The 20,348-nt window shown below is 42.8% G+C and overlaps 1 non-coding gene across 1 annotated transcript; it reads left to right on the forward strand.

Moving 5' to 3' along the window:
* Nucleotides 1-220: 220 nt before the first annotated feature.
* On the forward strand, nt 221-291 carry TRNAL-GAG (transfer RNA leucine (anticodon GAG)). Its single transcript has one exon. It is a non-coding gene; the product is annotated as a tRNA-Leu (tRNA).
* The last annotated feature ends 20,057 nt before the right edge of the window (nt 292-20,348 follow it).

The raw sequence follows: 20,348 nt of genomic DNA on the forward strand, positions 1-20,348 counted from the left end.
CCCAGCTCCTTCACCTTCTGACCAAGAGCCACATAGTCTTTTCTAATACGTTCAGGGCTATGATGGGCAGTATCATTCATTGCTGCATGGATCAGCACAAAAGGATAGTAATCCATGGGCTTGATAAGTCTTCCAATCCTTTCTGTCACGTGCTGGATGCATGCACCTGGGAGACAGCAGACCTCTCGGGATGACAAGTCTGGTAGGCACACTTTGGGAGGGACAGTGGCTCAGTGGTAGAGCATCTGCTTGAGAAGCAGAAGGTCCCAGGTTCAATCCCTGGCATCTCCAAAAAAGGGTCCAGGCAAATAGGTGTGAAAAACCTCAGCTTGAGACCCTGGAGAGCCGCTGCCAGACTGAGAAGACAATACTGACTTTGATGGACCAAAGGTCTGATTCAGTATAAGGCAGCTTCATATGTACCCCTCTGAACCAGAAGTCTCCAATCACCACCACCTTCCTCTTCCTATATTGGGGAGCAGAAGCTCCAGGCTTCTTATCCACAGGATACTGAGAAACTTTCTTCAAGCTTCGTGGAGGCTGGGGAAGTAGCCCTTATTCCATAGCTCAGAATCAGTTACTGTGGGGAGATCCTGGAACTTATTGCTCTGTTCTAGATCCAACCTGCCACACACCCCTGATTGTAGCCAATTCTCCAAGAGCTTACAGGGCTCTTCTTACAGGGCCTACTGCAAATGTGTGTGCCACTCTCCAGAACCTGCTCAAGGCAGTTCACAACAAAACACTAATGCAATCCCAGTCAGCAGCAGTTATGATCAAAACTAATTCAAAATGGAGGGCTTTAGGTTCTTCAGATTGGAACGGAGTTTGTGTGCTAGCATTGTGGGTTACCTGAAGGAAAGAACTTCTGAGGAAACTGACACATTGTATTTCTCCTCTTCAACCCTGGTAGGGTGTGCTGGAAGTGGAAGACTGTACAATGTCTCTTTGTGCCAAGCACACCAATACTCCTGCTACTAGTAACACAGATAGGTTTGTTCCTTAGTATCCTACTTCTAGTCTGCTCTGCTGCTGTCTCTTTGTTTACCCAGACTGCTACTTTCAGGGACTTCCTTCCTTTCTGCAAATTCCCTTCCCTTCCTGCTTCTTTGTCTAACATCCACAAAGGCAAGATGTGTTCTCCTCTTCTCTCTCCATCCTATCTTAGACAGGCAGGTAGAATGCTTATTCTTCCTTTCCCGTCCTGCTATGGAGTTCTTTAACAATAAAGGACTTCTATTTCTTTTCTACAGCAACAAACCTCATGTGGACTTTATTCTTGAAGCAGCATCTCCCTTCCATAGTGCAAACCAGCTCTAAACTGACAGCGTGGAAATGCTCACGTGGCAGCCATGCAAAGAATGGTTTTTCCATTTATGGTACACTTTATTTTATTCTCTTGTTTTTATTGCTTAGACATGAAAAGTCAGGTTATCAAATCCGTATTAAACCCACTGACTGATTACTCAATTGCACCCTCTGTGGTAGTTCGTACAACCATAGTATGAATGAAAGTAAAGTGAGAGCTGCAGAATTTAGTAGATTTAGGAAGAAAGGAAGCATTGGATTTGGCAGCTATGCATAGGGGTGGGCATGAACCACACGATGAGCCAAAATTCAGGCAGAATCAGGGCTTATGAGTCCAGGTTCAACATGCATGTGGTTTCTGAAGAAATTGCTGAGCTTTTGGGTGCAGCTCAGAGCAGCTTGGAAAGTGCAACTCACCCAAAAACTCTGGTGCAAAAATGCTAGGTAATGGTGGGGATGGTGTCATTTTCCAGCCTTGGAAACACAAATAGGGAACCTCCCAAGTTTGACAGGGACTGCTGCCTGCCAATAACAGAATTCCCATTCATCACAATGGAAGGGGATGATCTAGGTATGGGACAACAGAGTGTTCCATCTGTTTGTGTTGTAGTTCTGGACTGTACTCACCAAAAAGCTTTGCTTCTGCTTATGGGCATGGTGGTTGTGGTGGGGAATAACTTAGGTAACTTAGACAGGGGCTGGGGGTGGGTTTGCTTTGGCCTGAGTTCCTCTGTTTTGTGATTAGGTTTTTGTTAGTTTTGTTTCTTTGTTTGCTGCAAAAAGGGTGGAAAAATTGGCACTGAATTCCTCTTTCACATAGCAAGAGATTTTTGTTTAAAGCATAATTTTCCTCCTGTCTGCTTCCTTGGTGGTCTCCCTTCCTTTTACTTTCCATTTTATCCCCCCCCCACACACACACACACACTTTGAGTTGCAGTCAGACAGGGGATCGCTCTTTGGGCCTTTTTCAGGCTACTGGGGGGGGGGGGGGCTTCAACTTAGTTTTCTGGCATCTTATTCCCCCCACATACACTGGGCTGCATTTTGTGTTTGGGTGATCTGTGTTTGTCTTTACTGCCCAGTGACTTGACTTTACTGCCATTGCTCTTCGTTTGAAACCCCCCTACTGATCTGATTCTCCTTGAGGGATGATCTGTGTGTACCAGCCTGCCTCTCTGCACCCAGCCTGCCTTGGGGGACTTGTTCCTTTACACTGACCTGCTTCTATTTTGGGGGGGTAGTGGTGGTGGTAGTACCTGTGTCTCTCAGCCTGCTTCTCCCACCCTGCCTTTAGGGCACTTGTTCCAGAGTTACTGGAGTGACTTCCTCTTACTCCCAGATATTGAACTGAAACCTCCCCCCCCCCTGCCCCACACACACACCTGCTTCTCTTTGGGTGATCTGTGTGTGCCAGCCTACCTCTTTACACCCAGCCCACCTTGGGGAACTAGTTTCAAAGTTACTGCCTTGGGGTACTTGCCGTTTTCCATTGACCTGCTTCTAACCTGGGAGGGTGACCGGTGTCTCCCAGCCTGCCTGTCCACACCCAACCGGCCTTGAGGTACGTACTTGTTTCGGAACTACTGCCTTGGAGAACTTGTTCATTGGCACTTGGAGGTGCACTCCAAGTCTGAAGCCTCTAGCTGGCCCAGGATCCATTTCATGAACTCAAATCCTGAACCAACCTGGTTGCTGAATTAGATGTCCAGAATCTGAACCAGGGTTTCCCAGTTTGTGCCCATCTCTACTAAGCAAGGTTGGTATTTTGATGGGAGACAACCAAGGAAGATTGCAGATGAGGGCAATGGCAAACCATTTCTGCTTCTCGCATGTCTCGAAAGCCCCTTGCTGCCAGCAACTATGTCAATATGGAGAGCAATGAGGCAGTCGTACCTGGCAGCACATATCTTCTGGTCCTCAATCATGATGATAAGTTTAGGCTTCTGAATATGACAGAAGAAAACATCAAATTAGCATCCAAACAGAGAAGACCATGCAGAAGCCTGGTTCAGACTGAGGACGTTTTTATAAATTTACTCAACTTACTCCCAAAGAAGATAGTGACTTCACAGGATTATGCTTAGGACTTGTGCAAAAGCCATTCAAAGGCAGCTCAGACAAGACCCTAGGAAAATGATGTTCAGACAAAACACAAATTCAGTTTTGCTGAAATTTAAAGGTACACACACACCTTCCCAAATAGAAGCAGTTGCGAGTTTCTAAACCTGCTTGAGATCTAAAGGCACATGTGAAAATGAAAGAAAGGTGCATGTTTATTATCATATATATCCAGCTAAAGAAAACTCATAAATCAGTGGGTTTAGAATGCCATGTCTGAAAAGCAGGGCTTTTTTTGTAGCAGGAATTCCTTTGCATATTAGGCCACAGACCCCTGATGTAGCCAACCCTCTTAAGAGCTTACAGGGCTCTTAGTACAGGGTGTGTGTGCATAATTAATTCTAATACTACACCAACTCCCTTCACCATTGAAGGATGCACACTATATTTAATTTGTATTAATAACCACAAAATTGATGCTGAAGCTTGGGTTTAAAATGGAGCACTATTTTGTATGTTTAAGCTTCCCCACCTCTGGTTTTTTTTCTACTTGTGCATATGAATAACTTTTCTGTTTGTTACTATATATGTTAATTTATGCCTCTGTATTCATTTAATATCCAGGTGTGCACAGAAGTACCAAAATAAACTGAGAAATGCCCATGTATTAGCTATGACGTTTAAGAATGAGTGGGCAGAGATTCATGCTAGGTGGCCAAGACAGACACAGCCTGCCTAGATTAAATGCAGAAAATTAATTATATTTAAGAAAGAAGATACGGGGGGGGGGGGTTCTTCTTAGAGGGGAGGGGAGTAACATTTATATACAAAACCATGTAAGTGTCATCATTGACTGCCTTTACATTCAGTGAGTGGAAGAAAAGTGAGCAATAGATTGGTTCCTAATAACTCTTATGGTACTACAAAGGACTACCATTTTGACCCCAAGGAAGGCTATGCTGGTGGTTGTGGGGCCCACATGCATAAAGGACACCACAGTATGGGGCTGCAGTGTGGAGACGAATTTACCTCTCTTCCCTTTAGTACTAGCAAAAGAGGGGAGGGTACAATTCAACCCACTGTTTATTTCAGAAAATACCTGATTGTGAAATTAATGTTGATATAGCATCTTAATCTTTGAATTTGATCATGTACAGTGTTTTGTAAACACTGGACATCATCCTGTTAAAATTATGCTAGGCATGTTCTTAGCTCTCTCTCTCTCTCTCTCTCTCACACACACACACACACACACACACACACACACACACTCATTGAAGTTAACACAGGCTCGCCAGTCCCTGGGTCTGGGTAGGGGATTCCCTGGTTTTGCAGGCTCTTCCCCATCACCAGCCAGCTGGCTGGTGGGGGAAGCTCTGCCCCAACAGTCACAACGTGCCGTTAGATCTGAAGCAGGTTTAGAAGCTTGCAATTGCTTCTATTTAGGAAGGTGTGTGTGTACCTTTAAATTTCAGCAAAACTGGAGCTGCCGGGGGGGGGAGCAGGAAGTGCCATGTATGTGTGAGAGGAAGCAAGACAGCCCAATCAGTCTATTTGTTTTGCATCCTTTCAGAAGCTGTTTGTGTAGTAAAAAGGATAGTAGAGTTAACTAGCACCTAAGTATGGGATAGAAGAAAACTCAGCCCCCTAGACCTCTTTCTCCATAAGTTGGTTGAAATACAGCAGATTGTTACATTCAGCAACTCCAGTGAGTAGATCTATCTATACCATTGCTTCAGGGAGATCATAAAAGTGTGGGGATGCAAACTGTTTATTTTGACTGTTTTGTGTGTGCATGTGTGTGTGTTCACTTTCATTTAGTGGAAGTGTAGCTGCTAGGTTGCCAGGTCCAACTCAGGAAATATCTGGGAACTTTGAGGGTGGAGCAAGAAGACTTTGGGGGTGGAGCCAGGAGACTTTCTCATTCCCTAAATAAATAAATAAAAATATAGCAGTGCCATTCCCCTGAATACAGTCTTCATTTCCTCATCCTATTTTTTGCCTACCCTAGTGCTGCACCAGTTTTCCTCCATCCCATAATCAGGTTCTAGCTAACTCTTTCCTATCCATTTTACTATAGAAACAACTTCTGAAGCAAATGCAAAACAGAGGGGCTCTGCTCTCTGCCATTCCCACAGCTTCATACACTAGTGGCTCTATCTGCTTACCCCATCCCCTTCTTTCTTGCTGCTGAGATTTAAAGGCATATACACATTCCAAAATACAAACAACTGCAAGCGTTTTCTAACCCTGCCAAGGTTTTTAAAGGCACATGGTGGCTGTTGGGGTGGGGCTTTCTCCTCTGGCCAGCTGGCTGGCAGCGGGGAGGAGCCTGCATAATCGGGAGACAATGTTCCCTCAAGTTTTTTAGGCTCCAGCTCACACATTTTTTGTCTTAGCTCAGAAAAAATGCTCTCAGAGCAATCTAATTTATGCAGTAGCTACAAATTTAATGCAGTAGCTCACAAAGTAGAATTTTTCTTCACAAGACTCCACAGCTTAGAGGAAGTATTGCCAGGAGGTCCCCTACTGGGGCTTGAGGACTGGCAAGCCTATTTGCATCAGTACTGTGAAGCAGAGTTAGAAGGGCTTAGACTAAGGTTGCCAGTTCTGGGTTGGGAAATACCTGGGAATTTTAGAGGTAGAGCCTGGGAAGGGCAGTTAAGGGACAGGAGGGACCTCAACAGGGTATAATGCCATAGAGTCCACCCTCAAAAGCTGCCATTTTTTCCAGGGGAACTGATCTTGGTCACCTGGAGATAAACTGTAATAGCAGGAGATCGCCTGGCAACCCTAACACACACACACACAGAGATTCCCAATTTGACATGGTCCCGAAGGGATGCCAGTTTGTTCTACTGAGGGCTGTGCATGTTCTGATCATATCACATTTCCACAATGGGGAAAATAAAGTTCTCTCTGGGGCCATTTCAGGTTGAAAAAATGGTGCAGGAGAACAGGCTAAGGTCTTTCTCTTCTTGTACTGTCATCCCAGTCCAGACTTGGGCCAACATACTCTTGGGGAGCACACACATTCAGAACACTGCTCTCCATCAACCCAGGAATGTCGTCCCCAGAGAAAATGTAATATGTAGTTAGGCTTTTAGGCAGCCCTTTAATGACAGTAGCATACAACAGTGGCCTACCTTGCAAACTTATTGTAAGGATTCTAATGTTGTAAAGCACTATATAAAGGCAAAGCAATATTATCAGCTGATCTTGTTTGGGGAATGGTATTTGTTGCTGGCCTTTTGGGAATCAAGCACTTTTTAAAAAGCCTTTCTTTTCTGGAGGTTTTGGTGCAACCTGTTCTTGCAGATAAGATTGGTTTTGAATGAGTTGAATGAAGAATTTCCATTTTAAGACCTTTCCTGCTTCACATTCACTTTTCTTGCACGTGTTCCTGTGTGTGTACAGACTACTTTGGGGACCTCGCGCTGTAAGTTACAAAGATGGAGCATGACAGTCACAATAGCACACACTATTAGCTAGACCTCAACTCTATTACAGTTCTATGTTTGGTGACACAGAATCAAGAGACTCAAGGATACAAGGTCGAAGGTAACAAAACATTACATTAATCTGTTCTGTTTGTAGACCCAAGCACATCAATCTCTTAACTATAATATCGTTTGATGTTTAATTATGAAACACCAAGTGCTAAGTATATAATTAATAAACTGTTTGTTCCTTTAAAAATATCCTGTTTTTTTTTTTTAAAAAAAATTAAAACAAATAGATGGCGAGGTATTGCTTCATTTAGCCTCATTTCCCTTGTTTTATTAACCCAGTACTTATTGGTGGGAAGTAGCCTGCTTAAATTGCTCATAATAGTACAAAATTACTTGAAGGCATCTCAGTAATTTGTTCCTCCTTTTCTGATTATCCCTGCGAAAGTAGTGTCAGAAAATCAATCTAAACAGCAAAATTAATACACCAATTCAATTCAGAATATCCAGCCTATACATTTAGTGACTATGAACTAATAGTCACTTGCTTAGCGAACACGTACAATTTATTGAAATGTACATTACCTGTAGAGGATTCTGTATTTTAATTACGTATGTTGAGACTATTTTTAAATATTTTAGAATATTATTTAGTTGTAACAGCTGGTAAATCGTTGAGGCTGGTGTGATTTCAGAAAATTAAATTTCCTTTCTATCTTTTTAACTATATTATTATCTCTGATAGAAAATTGTCTAGTCTCCTGAAAACAGAATGGGGAAGAAAATAAGACCACATCGGTAAGTAGGAGGAAAAATGGAGGAACAAGGTGCAAGGGAAAGTAAAGAGTAGTTTATTTGACCTCTTAAATCCCAGTGCTTCACAATGAGCTTCATCGGGGGATCTAATAAAATTAAATTAAAACAGATGCAACCACGTCAATATAAATAATACATAATGCATGTAACTTGATACCAATATTTTGGCATGTTAAAATTTATTTAAAATAAAGTTACAGATTAACGATTAAAGAATTTTAACAGTATTTCAAATTACATTCTGAGCATGATATAAGGGACCTAACATACTCTCTCGTGTGCTACAGAAATATTAAACAGTTTATAACTAAAAAGAACTCAAGATGAATATTAATTTTTAAAAGGATGGGCAACCTGGGAGCCTCTACTCAGGTGATTCCACAAATATGCAGGAAAAAAAAAACCAGCTTTATAAATTAACCAAAAAGCAAGGGGGAGAACACCCTAAAAACTCACCTGACGGGGACTGAAAATGCTCTAGAAGGCATAGAATGTTGAAAGTGGCTGAGAGTCAAAGGGAATTAGACTCCTCAAGCCCGAGAGTTTAGATTAGCATTGTTAAGAGAATGAATTATTCTTTCACCAATTTCTCCCTAAAATCCAACAAACCATTTCTGTTTTTATAAATCTGGAGAAATTCAAAAAGAAGGGTAGAAAGAGAGATTGTGCAAAATTTCAGTTTCACTCTGTAAATGTTCAGAGGCCAGCAATGTCTTTTCAAACCATCCTGTCTTCCTTATAGAATACCCTGTGATGTGTAACATGAAAAAAAACAACCCTGCAAGGGTGTTAACAGAAGGATGTTAACAGAAAACTATGAAGAGAAACCAAAGAGAATTTTTCCTTATGAAAGTGGGGAGGGGGGAAAGAGAACAAGGAGTCAATGGCTATATTTGAAAAAGCGCATTTTTGAAAAAGAAATCCCACCCTTCATAACAACAGTAGGTTAAATTTCAGGAGATGGATTTCCTGAACTGTTCCCCTCCCATGTTCCCTTGTAGGCCTGCAACCCATCACTATATAGAATGCTAAACTGGCTGGCCCTCATGGCTACTGGCACTCAAGGCAGGGGTCTCCATAAATCTAAGTGACTCCTGAGTAAATTATCTAAAAGGAAAACTGGGGGGCACCCTGTGGTGTAGGGGTGTGTGCATGTTTTTTTAAGACAATAGTTGTTATGGGAGGAAGCATATATAAGTTAGATGTAGGCAGTGGAACGGAATGCAACAGGTGTTTTAACTGCTATTTGACCAATAACACTGTGGGATTTGACTTGGAGGCATTATTGATATGTTAAAATATTTGCTACCCATTTTTTAGAGTTGCCAGGTCTGATTCAAGAAATATCTGGGGACTGTGGGGATGCAGCCAGGAAACTTTGGGGGTGGAACCAGGAGCAAGAGTGTGACAAGCATGATTGAACTCTGAAAGGAGTTCTGGCAATCAAATTTAAAGAGACTGCACACCTTTTAAATATATGCCTTCCCTCCATTTAGAAATAATGAAGGATGGGACCACTTCTTTTGAAGCTCATAGAATTCGACTCCCTGGTCCAATCTTTTTGAAACTTAGGGAGGGGGAGTGTTTTGAGGAGAGGCATTAGATGCTATGCTGAAAATTTGGTGTCTCTACCAAAAAAACCAAAAAAAAACCCAGCCCCCTGGAGCCCCAGATACCCACGGAACAATACTTCATTATACCCTGTGGCAATAGGTCTCTCCAGGGTATAATCAAGTGCCTAGCAGACATTTCCCTCCCCCTCTCATTTTCCAATAACCTTGAAGTAGGGGAGGGCCTCCAAACCAGAGGATCCACTGCCCCCAACTAGGATTGGCAACCCTTGCCCTTTTTGGAAGGGTCAGGATATTGAGTTGATGCTAGATACTGGTTCAGCATTCTCTATATTATCTGAGAAAATATTTGCAATATTTTAAGAATGTGCCATTGGTGAAACCAAAATTGCAGTTGGTATGCTATTTAAAGAACTAAATTCCTTTATGTGGCTATTTACTTGCTGAAGAGATTTGGTGCATGTTGCGCAGCAATAGAAGTTTGTGTTGCTGCACCTAACAGTATTCCTGTTCCTTGCAGGAATTTGTTTGTTGCACTAAAATTGATGGTGTTGGATGGGCAAAGTGTGGCTCCCCACTTAGACATTGAATCATCACAGAGGGTAATTTCAGCCATGAGTGGGGATAATACTATGCAGCAAGTTGGTTGTGCAAAGGAATTTATCCATAAGGTAAAGGCGAAGTCTAATGTGGTCCATGTGCAACAGACGTTATGACAGTTGCCATTTGTGGTAAGAGATAATGTGTTGGAGGACCTTAAGAAATGGGTGCAGAAGGATATTGCCAAAGAGTTTGATTTATTAGACTGCATTTCACCCATAGTTGTGATAAGGAAAAAAGCAGGAAGCATATGTCTTTGAATAGATTTAAGAGAACCAAATAAGGCTACTGTGGTTGATAGTCACCCATTGCCACATATAGAATTTTTTTCCTGAATTGGCAGGATCAAAAATGTTTTCTGCTCTTAACTTGCAGAGTGCATACCATCAAGTAGTATTGCATGAAGACAGCGTTACAGCATTTGTTACACATGACAGATTGTTTCAATTTAAACATGTTTCATATGGGTTGGCTTCAGCCCCTGCTGCTTTTCAAAAGATGATTACCGTTTTCACACACAGCTTACCTTGCAGTCACAATCCTGTTTCCTCCGCAGCGTCCGGTTGGATTTCCCACCATCTGCACCGGAGTTACAGAAAGTGCCGTGGCTTTTGAGTAGCAAACGTAAACCGCTAAAACTCAGTTTACGTTTGCTACGCAGAAGCTGTGGCACTTCCTGTAACTCCGGCGCAGATGGTGGGAAATCCGACCAGACGCTGCGGAGGGAACAGGATTGTAACTGCGAGGTAAGCTGTGTGCGAAAATGGTAGATGTCTTTGGTACTTAAGGATCAGAAAAGAGTTCAGTGTTATTTAGATGATATTGTATCTGGAAAGACCCCTGAAGATCATGAGATAAATTTACAGTCTATAATGAGGTGTGTTAGTGCAGCTGCGTTGAAGTTTAACACAGAAAAATGTAAATTTCGGTAGACATTGTCTCTTCAGCTGGGTTAAAACCTGATCTAGATCATGTTGAAGCAAATTTACAGGAATGACTTCCCATTGACTTACAAGGTTTGCATTCTTTTTTGAGTTTGACTTGATATGCAAAGTTTATTCCAAATTATGCTTCAGTTGTTGAACCACTTACAGAGTTATTACACAGAAGTGCAATTTTGGTATGGTCACCTGTGGCACAGGCCAGTTTTGATACTGTAAAATATTTTATTGTTCATAGTCCAGCTTTGACATTGTTTTATCTGATATTTCCTATAACTGTAATAACTGATGCTTCTGAATATGAATTGGGAGCTGTGTTGACTCAGCTCCTTGAGGATAAGGTGGAAAGGACAGTAGCAGTTGCATCAAGGATACTTACTGAGGCTGGGTGGAAGTATTCTGTTGTTGAAAAGAAAGCACTTGTGGGTGTTTGAGCCACAGAAAAATGGAGAAATTACTGGTGGGGCCATGCATTTACATTATGTATAGATCATAGTCCCCTAACAATGTCATTGACATCAAAAAGATTGGGAAGGACAGGGGATCTAATTGAATTGCTAGGTGGTCAACTTGGTTGCTTTTTTAACTTTTGAAGTGGAATATAAGCCAGGAATGAAGATGATGAAGAAGAAGATATTGGATTTATATCCCGCCCTCCACTCCGAAGAGTCTCAGAGTGGCTCGCAATCTCCTTTACCTTCCTCCCCCACAACAGACACCCTGTGAGGTGGGTGAGGCTGGAGAGGGCTCTCACAGCAGCTGCCCTTTCAAGGACAACCTCTGCCAGAGCTATGGCTGACCCTAGGCCATTCCAGCAGGTGCAAGTGGAGGAGTGGGGAATCAAACCCGGTTCTCCCAGATAAGAGTCCGTGCACTTAACCACTACACCAAACTGGCTCTCCAGTTGGAAAATGTTACAGCTGATTGTTTGTCTTGGATGCCCTTGCTATCCTCAGACATTTTGTCAGAAGAGGATGTAGAAGTTTTTGCACTTCTCTCAGTTATCCCAGTTACAGTTGCACAGGAGAAATTCCAAGATACATATTTAGCATGCCCAATCCAGTAGATTTTTGATGGCTAAATGGCCTAATAACATAAAGGAAATTGATTCAGAGTCATTGCCTTCCTTTAGCACGGGTGATGAGTTTTCATTACAAAATGGAACCAAATAAATAAATAAACAAAATGGTTGTATTTTACAAGGTACACATCAACTACTTATTCCAAAAGAGCTGCAGCCTACATTTATACATCTTGCTCATGACACACATCAAAAATTGTACAGACCAAACAATGATTGCAGGGCTTGTATTGGTGGCCTGGGGTGGATTCTCAAGTGGAAGCAGCCATTAAGGCTTGTGTCACTTGTCAGTTACATGATAAGACAATAGTAATACATCCAGCACCATTGCAGCCAGTCCCTTTTTCTCATTCTGCGTGGGGAAAAATTACAATTGATATTGTGGGATGTTTTAATACTGCCCCCATTGAGTGACACTATGTGATTGTTTTAACAGATTATTTTAGCAAGTGGCCAGAAATAGCATATGTGTCACAAGTTACCTCTGCTTCTATGATCAAGTTTTTGGCTGTAGTTTTCAGTAGGGAAGGGGATCCTAAAGAGTTAATCTCTGATAATGGTGCCCAATTTACTTATTTGGAGTTAGAAACTTTTCTTGTGGAACAAAATATTATACATAGGAGGTTATCGGTGTATTACCCACAAGCGAATGTAGAAATTGAACAATTTAATAGAAGTTTGAAAAATAGCTTGCAGACAGCTAAACTGGAAGGGAAGGCATGGATTGCTTTTATTACTGATTCTCTGCAAGCATATACAGCAGCACAACGTGCTACAATGCAAAGATCACCAGCAGAATTATTACATGGAAGAGAAATGCATGTTAAATTAAATATTACTGGATTTTCAAAGGCAAGGTCTGTTGTATTGTTAGAATCTAATTTGAAAGAACGTGATTCAGAAGCAAGAGAAGTATAAGGCTTGCACAGATAAACTTAGGGGAGCTAAGATTGTTAAAATTTGATGTGGATTATTTGTTCGATTAAGAAGACTTGGGATCCTGTGGAGGGGAGAGCAAATTTAGTTCACCTCTTAAGACTGTGGAGAAGAAAGGATCATATACCTATAGATTGCTGGATGGTCATATATGGAACATTTCCCATTTGGTACCTGTGTATTCTAGTGGGAGAGAAATTAGTTCTGAGCCAAACAACTCTTTTTTGTTACCAGTAATTCAATATGAAATTGGGCTTGATAATGATGGGGTCAATTCAGGTCTTCAGTTGGTACCTTTAGATATGTCTCAAAAAACATCATCATCATCATCTCAAGATGCAGTGGTTGAGAAAAAAGAAGCAAGAATGAGATGACCACCTGTTTGGATGAAGGAGTATGTTATGGGTTAAGAAAGAGGAGGAAATGTGGTGTAGGTGTGTATATATTTCTTTAAGAGAACTGTTATAAAAAAAAGCTGTACATTAGTTGGATGTAGGAAGTGGGAAGGAATGCAGCTGTATGAATGTGTTTTAACTACTCTTTGGCTGATACCTTAATAAACATTGAGGAATTTGACACGGAGGTATTATTGAACAGACAAAGCATACCCATCTCCCCCCCAAAAAAACCCTGCAACCAGATAAGGACTGAGAATGTTTATGTGGAGATTATAAATTGAAAGCTGCCAAGCATCAGTTACAAGAAGGGGATCAAACTTCTGAGAGCACAGAGAATCTTGGCAGTGAGAGATCTTAACAAACTAAGTGGAATTTCTAAATTGTTCATTCATCTCCACAATTCCTCAGGGCTACACTGCTTGTATTGCTTAAAACGGAGTTGGGAGAGTTTTTATTATTCTTAGCAGGGCTTTTTTTTGTAGAAAAAGGCCAGCAGGAATTAATTTGCATATTAGGGCACACCCTCTGGTGTCAACATTGTTTCACACGGGGCTTTTTTTGTAGAAAAAGCCCAGCAGGAACTCATTTGCATATGAGGCCGCACACTCCAACACCAAGTCATCCGGAACTGCATTCCTGTGCGTTCCTGCTCAAAAAGAAGCCCTGATGCTTAGACAGTTTCAATTTTCAGTTGAAAGAAAAAACTAAAACTTTATATAAACAATGAAACCTTACACAAATATTGTTTCTGTTTTTCACATACTCTTTTTCAATAGCAAAGGGGATGTGAATGAGCCAATATTCCATTCTTTTACAAATGGCTGTGTGTGCTATTACTGAGAACTGGCAGTGAATACATCTAGAGGGAAGATATCCCGAGATGAGTTTTTTTTTAAGGGCCTAACTATACATTGCATGTGTCCTTTCCACATCCCAGGACATTCAGCCAGATGTCAGCTGTGAGCTTCCTGCTGGGAATTTAGATTAGGACCACAACACTTAGGGAAATGGCACGTATGCCTTTCCCTGAACCATTTTCCTAATAAATGGTCCCAGAGAAGCATTGTCAGATCCCCGGAAACATTTCAGGTTGGGAAATTGGCAGCAAGGGGAGAGAGACCAATTATCTTCTCCCATACTCCTGAGGTCTGAACCTGAATTGGGCCCTGCATTCCTGGGTAATGATTGAAAATTAGAGTGGGAATCCCAAACACAATCTGTGGGAAAATCGACTACACTGCAGTTACAAAAATATCAATACCTATAGAGCAATGGCTGGATCTCGGGGATCTGTTCAGTTAATGATAGCAGCATCCTCTAACACAAGACATCTTCACCTTACTGAAGAGGTGCTTCTACTAGTAGAAGACCTCTGTTGTCAAGGGAAGGTATCTGGCACCAGGGGAACACAGTAAGCAGATTAGATTTTACGAGATAACCCAATGGGAGAAGAGTGACAATGATAATAGCAGAGTTGTTGTTCCCATTTCCCCCTTGAATGGCTATGGCTTCAAACACGAAACAGAAACCAAACAGATAAAGCTGTTTCCAGTATGGTGATACAGCAATAGGGGAAACTTCTTCATAAAAAATGGTGTCTAGGGAAAAAACAGGGAGGGAAAAGGCACCTGACAGCATACGTACATCCTTTACCATACTTCTCATGCAGGAGCATAGCAAAATATGTCTATCATGTGAACGCTTGCAACTAGTATCTTTTAAGATAAAGCTTTAAAACTGCAGCCTACAGAAGTGCAAAACTGAGCAATTTCAGTGATCAGCTTGACACTGATTTGGGGGTGTTAAAACGTTCTGAATAGAGATGGGCAAACAACAGGAAAGTGGTAATTCATGTTGGTTCATGATCATTTGATTGCTTAAACTGGTGCTTCATTTCATTTCATGAGTTTTATGGTTGCCTGAACCAGTTCGTGGCTCATTGGTTAATTTTGTTCAGAAGGTGTAAAACTCACTGGAAGTCTTCAGCAGGCTCTCCTTCACCCGTCCTCCGTATTTAGTAAGGATTGGATTTGGAATGTCTGAGTTATAGCCCCCCAAATTAGGTGCCCCCAGGAAAGCTCAGCTTCAGCTTCCATGAAGAAAACTAAGTATTCTATCTTGGGGCTGCAGGGCAAAGTGAAAGCAGCAAAGTCAGGGTATCTGCCAGCGCTGTCCCAGGCAAGGCATACTCCAGCCCCATGCCTTCCCTCCACAGCGAGTCTGGCTGCATGGTACACCTCCTGCATCTTAGAGAATGCATGCCCACTGATAGGGCACTGTCACTCCACCTCTGGGCTCACATATTTCCCTCGCCATGGAGGTGAGGGTGGGAGGGAGGGCTGAAACTGTCTCCCTCCCCTCTGGGCTGCACCCAGGCAGCTGCCTAAGGCTGCTTAATGGATGCGCCGGCCCTAGTGTCTGCTCACATATAGCAGAATGGGAGCTCCATGTTTCACTTCCAGATCTATCAATCAAGCTATGGACAACTGCTATGGGTGTTTCTAGGGCTCCCAGAAGTCTGCCTCCAGTGTTGTCTATGAATTGATTGAATCAGCACCAGGCTGTCTGGTAAAAACGAACCAAATGAACAACCAAGGAGAAAAGGCAGCTTGTTTTCCACTTTGAGGCATGGCACAAGCAAACTGGTTCAGAATGAACCACAAATCAGCCCAATTTATGCTTGAATCACAATTCATGGATCAGTTCGAACTCATCTCTAGTTCTGAACCCTTTAAGCCTGAACTTTTCAGTTTACATTTTTTTTTTTTGCCACGGATTTCAAATAAACCTAAAAATAAATCAGTATGTTTACTAAATTAATCTAAGCTGATATTACAGTCCAGCAAACAATCACTGCATGTTCTGTACAGCATGTTCTTACAATCCGCTCCCCCCCCCCCCCAAGAATCTGTGTCATTGTCTACCACGGAGCCTTCTCAATAATGACTTGCACTGTCAAGAGATTGTTTGGCGTGTTTCAGAACACTTTCAGTTCACTCAGTATAACAGGCTCAAGCAAAGTCTGGTGTGAACTATTCCCTCCAGAATCCTCTGCAATGCACAAGATTTCCATGCCTAACATTCAGAAGTCCTAATTCTCAGTTGTCAAACTGATGATCATATAAAACTTTTGATAAAGTTCCTCATCAAAGGCTCCTTAGAAAGCTTGAGAATCATGGAGTAAAAGGACAGGTCCTCTTGTGGATCAAAAACTGGCTGAGTAATAGGAAGCAGAGAGTGAGTATAAATGGGCAGTCTTCGCAGTGGAGGACGGTAAGCAGTGGGGTGCCACAGGGCTCGGTACTGGGTCCCATGCTCTTTAACTTGTTCATAAATGATTTAGAGTTGGGAGTGAGCAGTGAAGTGGCCAAGTTTGCGGATGACACTAAATTGTTCAGGGTGGTGAGAACCAGAGAGGATTGTGAGGAACTCCAAAGGGATCTGTTGAGGCTGGGTGAGTGGGCGTCAACGTGGCAGATGCGGTTCAATGTGGCCAAGTGCAAAGTAATGCACATTGGAGCTAAGAATCCCAGCTACAAATACAAGTTGATGGGGTGTGAACTGGCAGAGACAGATCAAGAGAGAGATCTTGGGGTCATGATAGATAACTCACTGAAAGTGTCAAGACAGTGTGCGTTTGCAATAAAAAAGGCCAATGCCATGCTGGGAATTATTAGGAAGGGAATTGAAAACAAATCAGCCCAGTATCATAATGCCCCTGTATAAATCGATGTGCGGTCTCATTTGGAGTTACTGTGTGCAGTTCTGGTCGCCGCACCTCAAAAAGGATATTATAGCTTTAGAGAAGGTGCAGAGAAGGGCAACTAGAATGATTAAAGGGCTGGAGCACTTTCCCTATGAAGAAAGGTTGAAACGCTTGGGACTCTTTAGCTTGGAGAAACGTCCGACTGCGGGGTGACATGATAGAGGTTTACAAGATAATGCATGGAATGGAGAAAGTAGAGAAAGAAGTACTTTTCTCCCTTTCTCACAATACAAGAAACTCGTGGGCATTCGATGAAATTGCTGAGCAGACAGGTTAAAACGGATAAAAGGAAATATTTCTTCACCCAAAGGGTGATTAATATGTGGAATTCACTGCCACAGGAGGTGGTGGCAGCCACAAGTATAGCGACCTTCAAGAGGGGTTTAGATAAAAATATGGAGCACAGGTCCATCAGTGGCTATTAGCCACAGTGTATGTGTGTATATAACATTTTTTGCCACTGTGTGACACAGAGTGTTGGACTTGATGGGCCGTTGGCCTGATCCAACATGGCTTCCTCTTATGTTCTTATGTTCTTATATATAATCATTCCCTAATGGTGGCGACAAATGGAGCACTCCATTGGCTGGTGGGTGCACTCAAGAAACCATTAGCCCCATCATGCATCAGTCACCACCTTTGAGTTCCCACGCTTTCTTAGCAATAGTATGTGCGAAAAGGATCTAGGGGTCTTAGTGGATAATACACTGAACATGAGTCAACAGTGTGATGCGGTGGCTAAAAAGGAGAGCCAGTTTGGTGTAGTGGTTAAGTGTGTGGACTCTTATCTGGAAGAACAGGGTTTGATTCCCCGCTCCTCCACTTGCACCTGCTAGCATGGCCTTGGGTCCGCCATAGCTCTGGCAGAGGTTGTCCTTGAAAGGGCAGCTGCTGTGAGAGCCCTCTACAGTCCCACCCACCTCACAGGGTGTCTGTTGTGGGGGGGGGGGGAGGTAAAGGAAAATTGTGAGCCGCTCTGAGACTCTTTGGAGTAGGGGGCAGGATATAAAGCCAATATCATCTTCTCTTCTTTTGGGGCTGTATCAACATTAGTATAGTGTCCAGATCATGTGATGTGATGGTATTGCTTTACTCTGCTCAGGTAAGACCTCACCTAGAGTATTGTGTTTCAGTTTTGAGCACCACATTTTAATAAGGATATAGACAAGCTGGGTCCAGAGGAGGGCGACGAAGATGGTGAGGAGTCTGGAAACCTATGAGGAAAGGTTGAAGAAGCTGGGGATATTTAGCCTGGAGAGGAGGTGGCAGAGAGGTGATATGATCACCTTCTTCAAGTACTTGAAGGGCCTGTCACATAGAGGATGGTGTGGAATTGTTTTCTGTGGCCCTGGAAGGTAGGACCAGAACCAATGGGTTGAAATTAAATCAAAAGAGTTTCTGGCTCAACATTAGAAGAACTTTCTGACCATTAGAGTGATTCCTCAGTGGAACAGGCTTCCTCGGGAGGTGGTGGCCATTTTCTGTAGGGGAACTTCCCTGGAGGTTTTTAAACAGAGGCTAGATGGCCATCTGACAGCAATGAAAATCCTGTGAATTTAGGGGGGAGGTGTTTGTGACTTTCCCTGCATTGTGGAGGGGGTTGGTCTAGATGACCTGGAGGTCCCTTCCAACTCTATGATTCTATGATTCTACTGCAGGCCTGGGAGCACTGAGCAAACTGCCAAAACAGTCTTACCCCAGAGACAGACATATCTCTGACATTTCTCTGTGTCCTCTCCATCAACCAGCCACTGTGACCTCATGAAGCACTTCCTCAAAGGCCATGGTGGCCACCTCTTTCCTGTCACTCCCTCTCTCCCTCCCTCCTCCCTTCAGCATTGCCCCAGGACAAACGAAAATTTGGCCACTGGGGAAGCTGCTAGCCACCGTCTGCTGCTAGGCAACCAAGGTTGCTTCAGTCAGTAAAGGGGGAGTCCACCGTCCAAAGCAGTTATTTTGTTTAGGATGGGGAGATAGATCTGTTGTCTGGAGTTCAGTTGTGACCCCAGAAGAACTTTAGGCTCCACCAGGAGGTTGGCTACCCTAGGCCCTGGCAGCACAGTATGGGTGACTTAATGTCACCTGACTGGCATGACTTAACTAGGCCTGGCTGCTTGCTCCTGTTCAGCAGCAGCCCCACCCCCCCATGACAGCCAGTGTGACTTAACAGTTGCCAATGCCAGTTTGTAAAATTCCTGGAGATTTGAGGGGTAGAACCTGGAGAGGTAGGACCTCAGAACAGGTGCAATGCCATAGACTCCACCCTCCAGCCATTTCCTCATGGGGAAATCAGCTCCCATGGAGAAAATGGCTGCTTTTTTGGGTAGACTCTGTCTTTATGCTCTGCCGAGATTGCTTCCCTCCTGCTTTGGTCTCCACTGTGGAAATAGACTGTACTTTTCCTAGGTAGAGGTTGCAGGGAGGGGGGAAGAGATGGAAAGCTGGTCAGATCAGTTCCCCTACAGAAAATGGTCACCTTGAAGCACATACTCTTTGGTATACCATAACACCAGCAGGCCAGGCCAAAAAAACCAAAGGAATGCTGAGCTTCAGCATGACCATCGTCATGTCCCTGCACTTCCCATAATTATTCTTCTGACTGGCATAACTTAATTAGGCCTGGCTGCTTGCTCCTGTTCAGCAGCAGCCCCCCAGGACACTCAATGTGACTTAGCAGTTGCCAACTCCAGGTGGGGAAATTCCTGGAGATTTGAAGAGGAGCCTGGAGAGGGTAGGATTTAAGAAGAGATGGGACCACAGATGGGAACAATGCCAAAGTCTCCACCCTCCAAATCAGCCATTTCTTTCTGTGGCACCACTGTTGCCAATCTCCAGGTTAGAGCTGGAAATCACTCAGAATTACAACTACTTAATGGTAATCAAGGATCGATTGTCCAGTGTATAACTGCATATGACTGTTTTTGTTATTTCTGTAGCTGTTAAATAAACAGCTACAGAAATAACAAAAACAGTCATATGCAGTTTGTTTATAATCTAATATATGCCAATTAAGGCTTTTGAGTTTGAATGCGTTCACTTAGGTTGGTGGGAAGACAGCAAAGATGGGGGAGCATTCATCCATAGCCTCTTTCCTAGTACAGAAATAATTCCTCAAAGGAGGAAATGTTGGAAATGGTTACCATACAACCCCATTCTAAAGTCATCCTCAGTTGTTTATAGTAACTCTTCACATCTGTTACATTTTTAGTACATCTTTCTTCCAAGTAGCTTAAGGTGGCATATTTGGTTCTTCCTGTATCAGTTCCTATGCCAAGTTGACCTTTTCTGTAGTATACTTCCTCGTTATTCTACCTTTTTGTTTAGTCAAAACTATACCAAGACTATGAGTGTGAATAGCACTTGTAGAATTACTCTGTGAAATTCTAATAGTATATATTAGAATTCTATAACTTTGGCCCATAAC

Source organism: Heteronotia binoei, chromosome 16 (assembly GCF_032191835.1).
Source record: "Heteronotia binoei isolate CCM8104 ecotype False Entrance Well chromosome 16, APGP_CSIRO_Hbin_v1, whole genome shotgun sequence".
Lineage (NCBI taxonomy): Eukaryota > Metazoa > Chordata > Lepidosauria > Squamata > Gekkonidae > Heteronotia > Heteronotia binoei.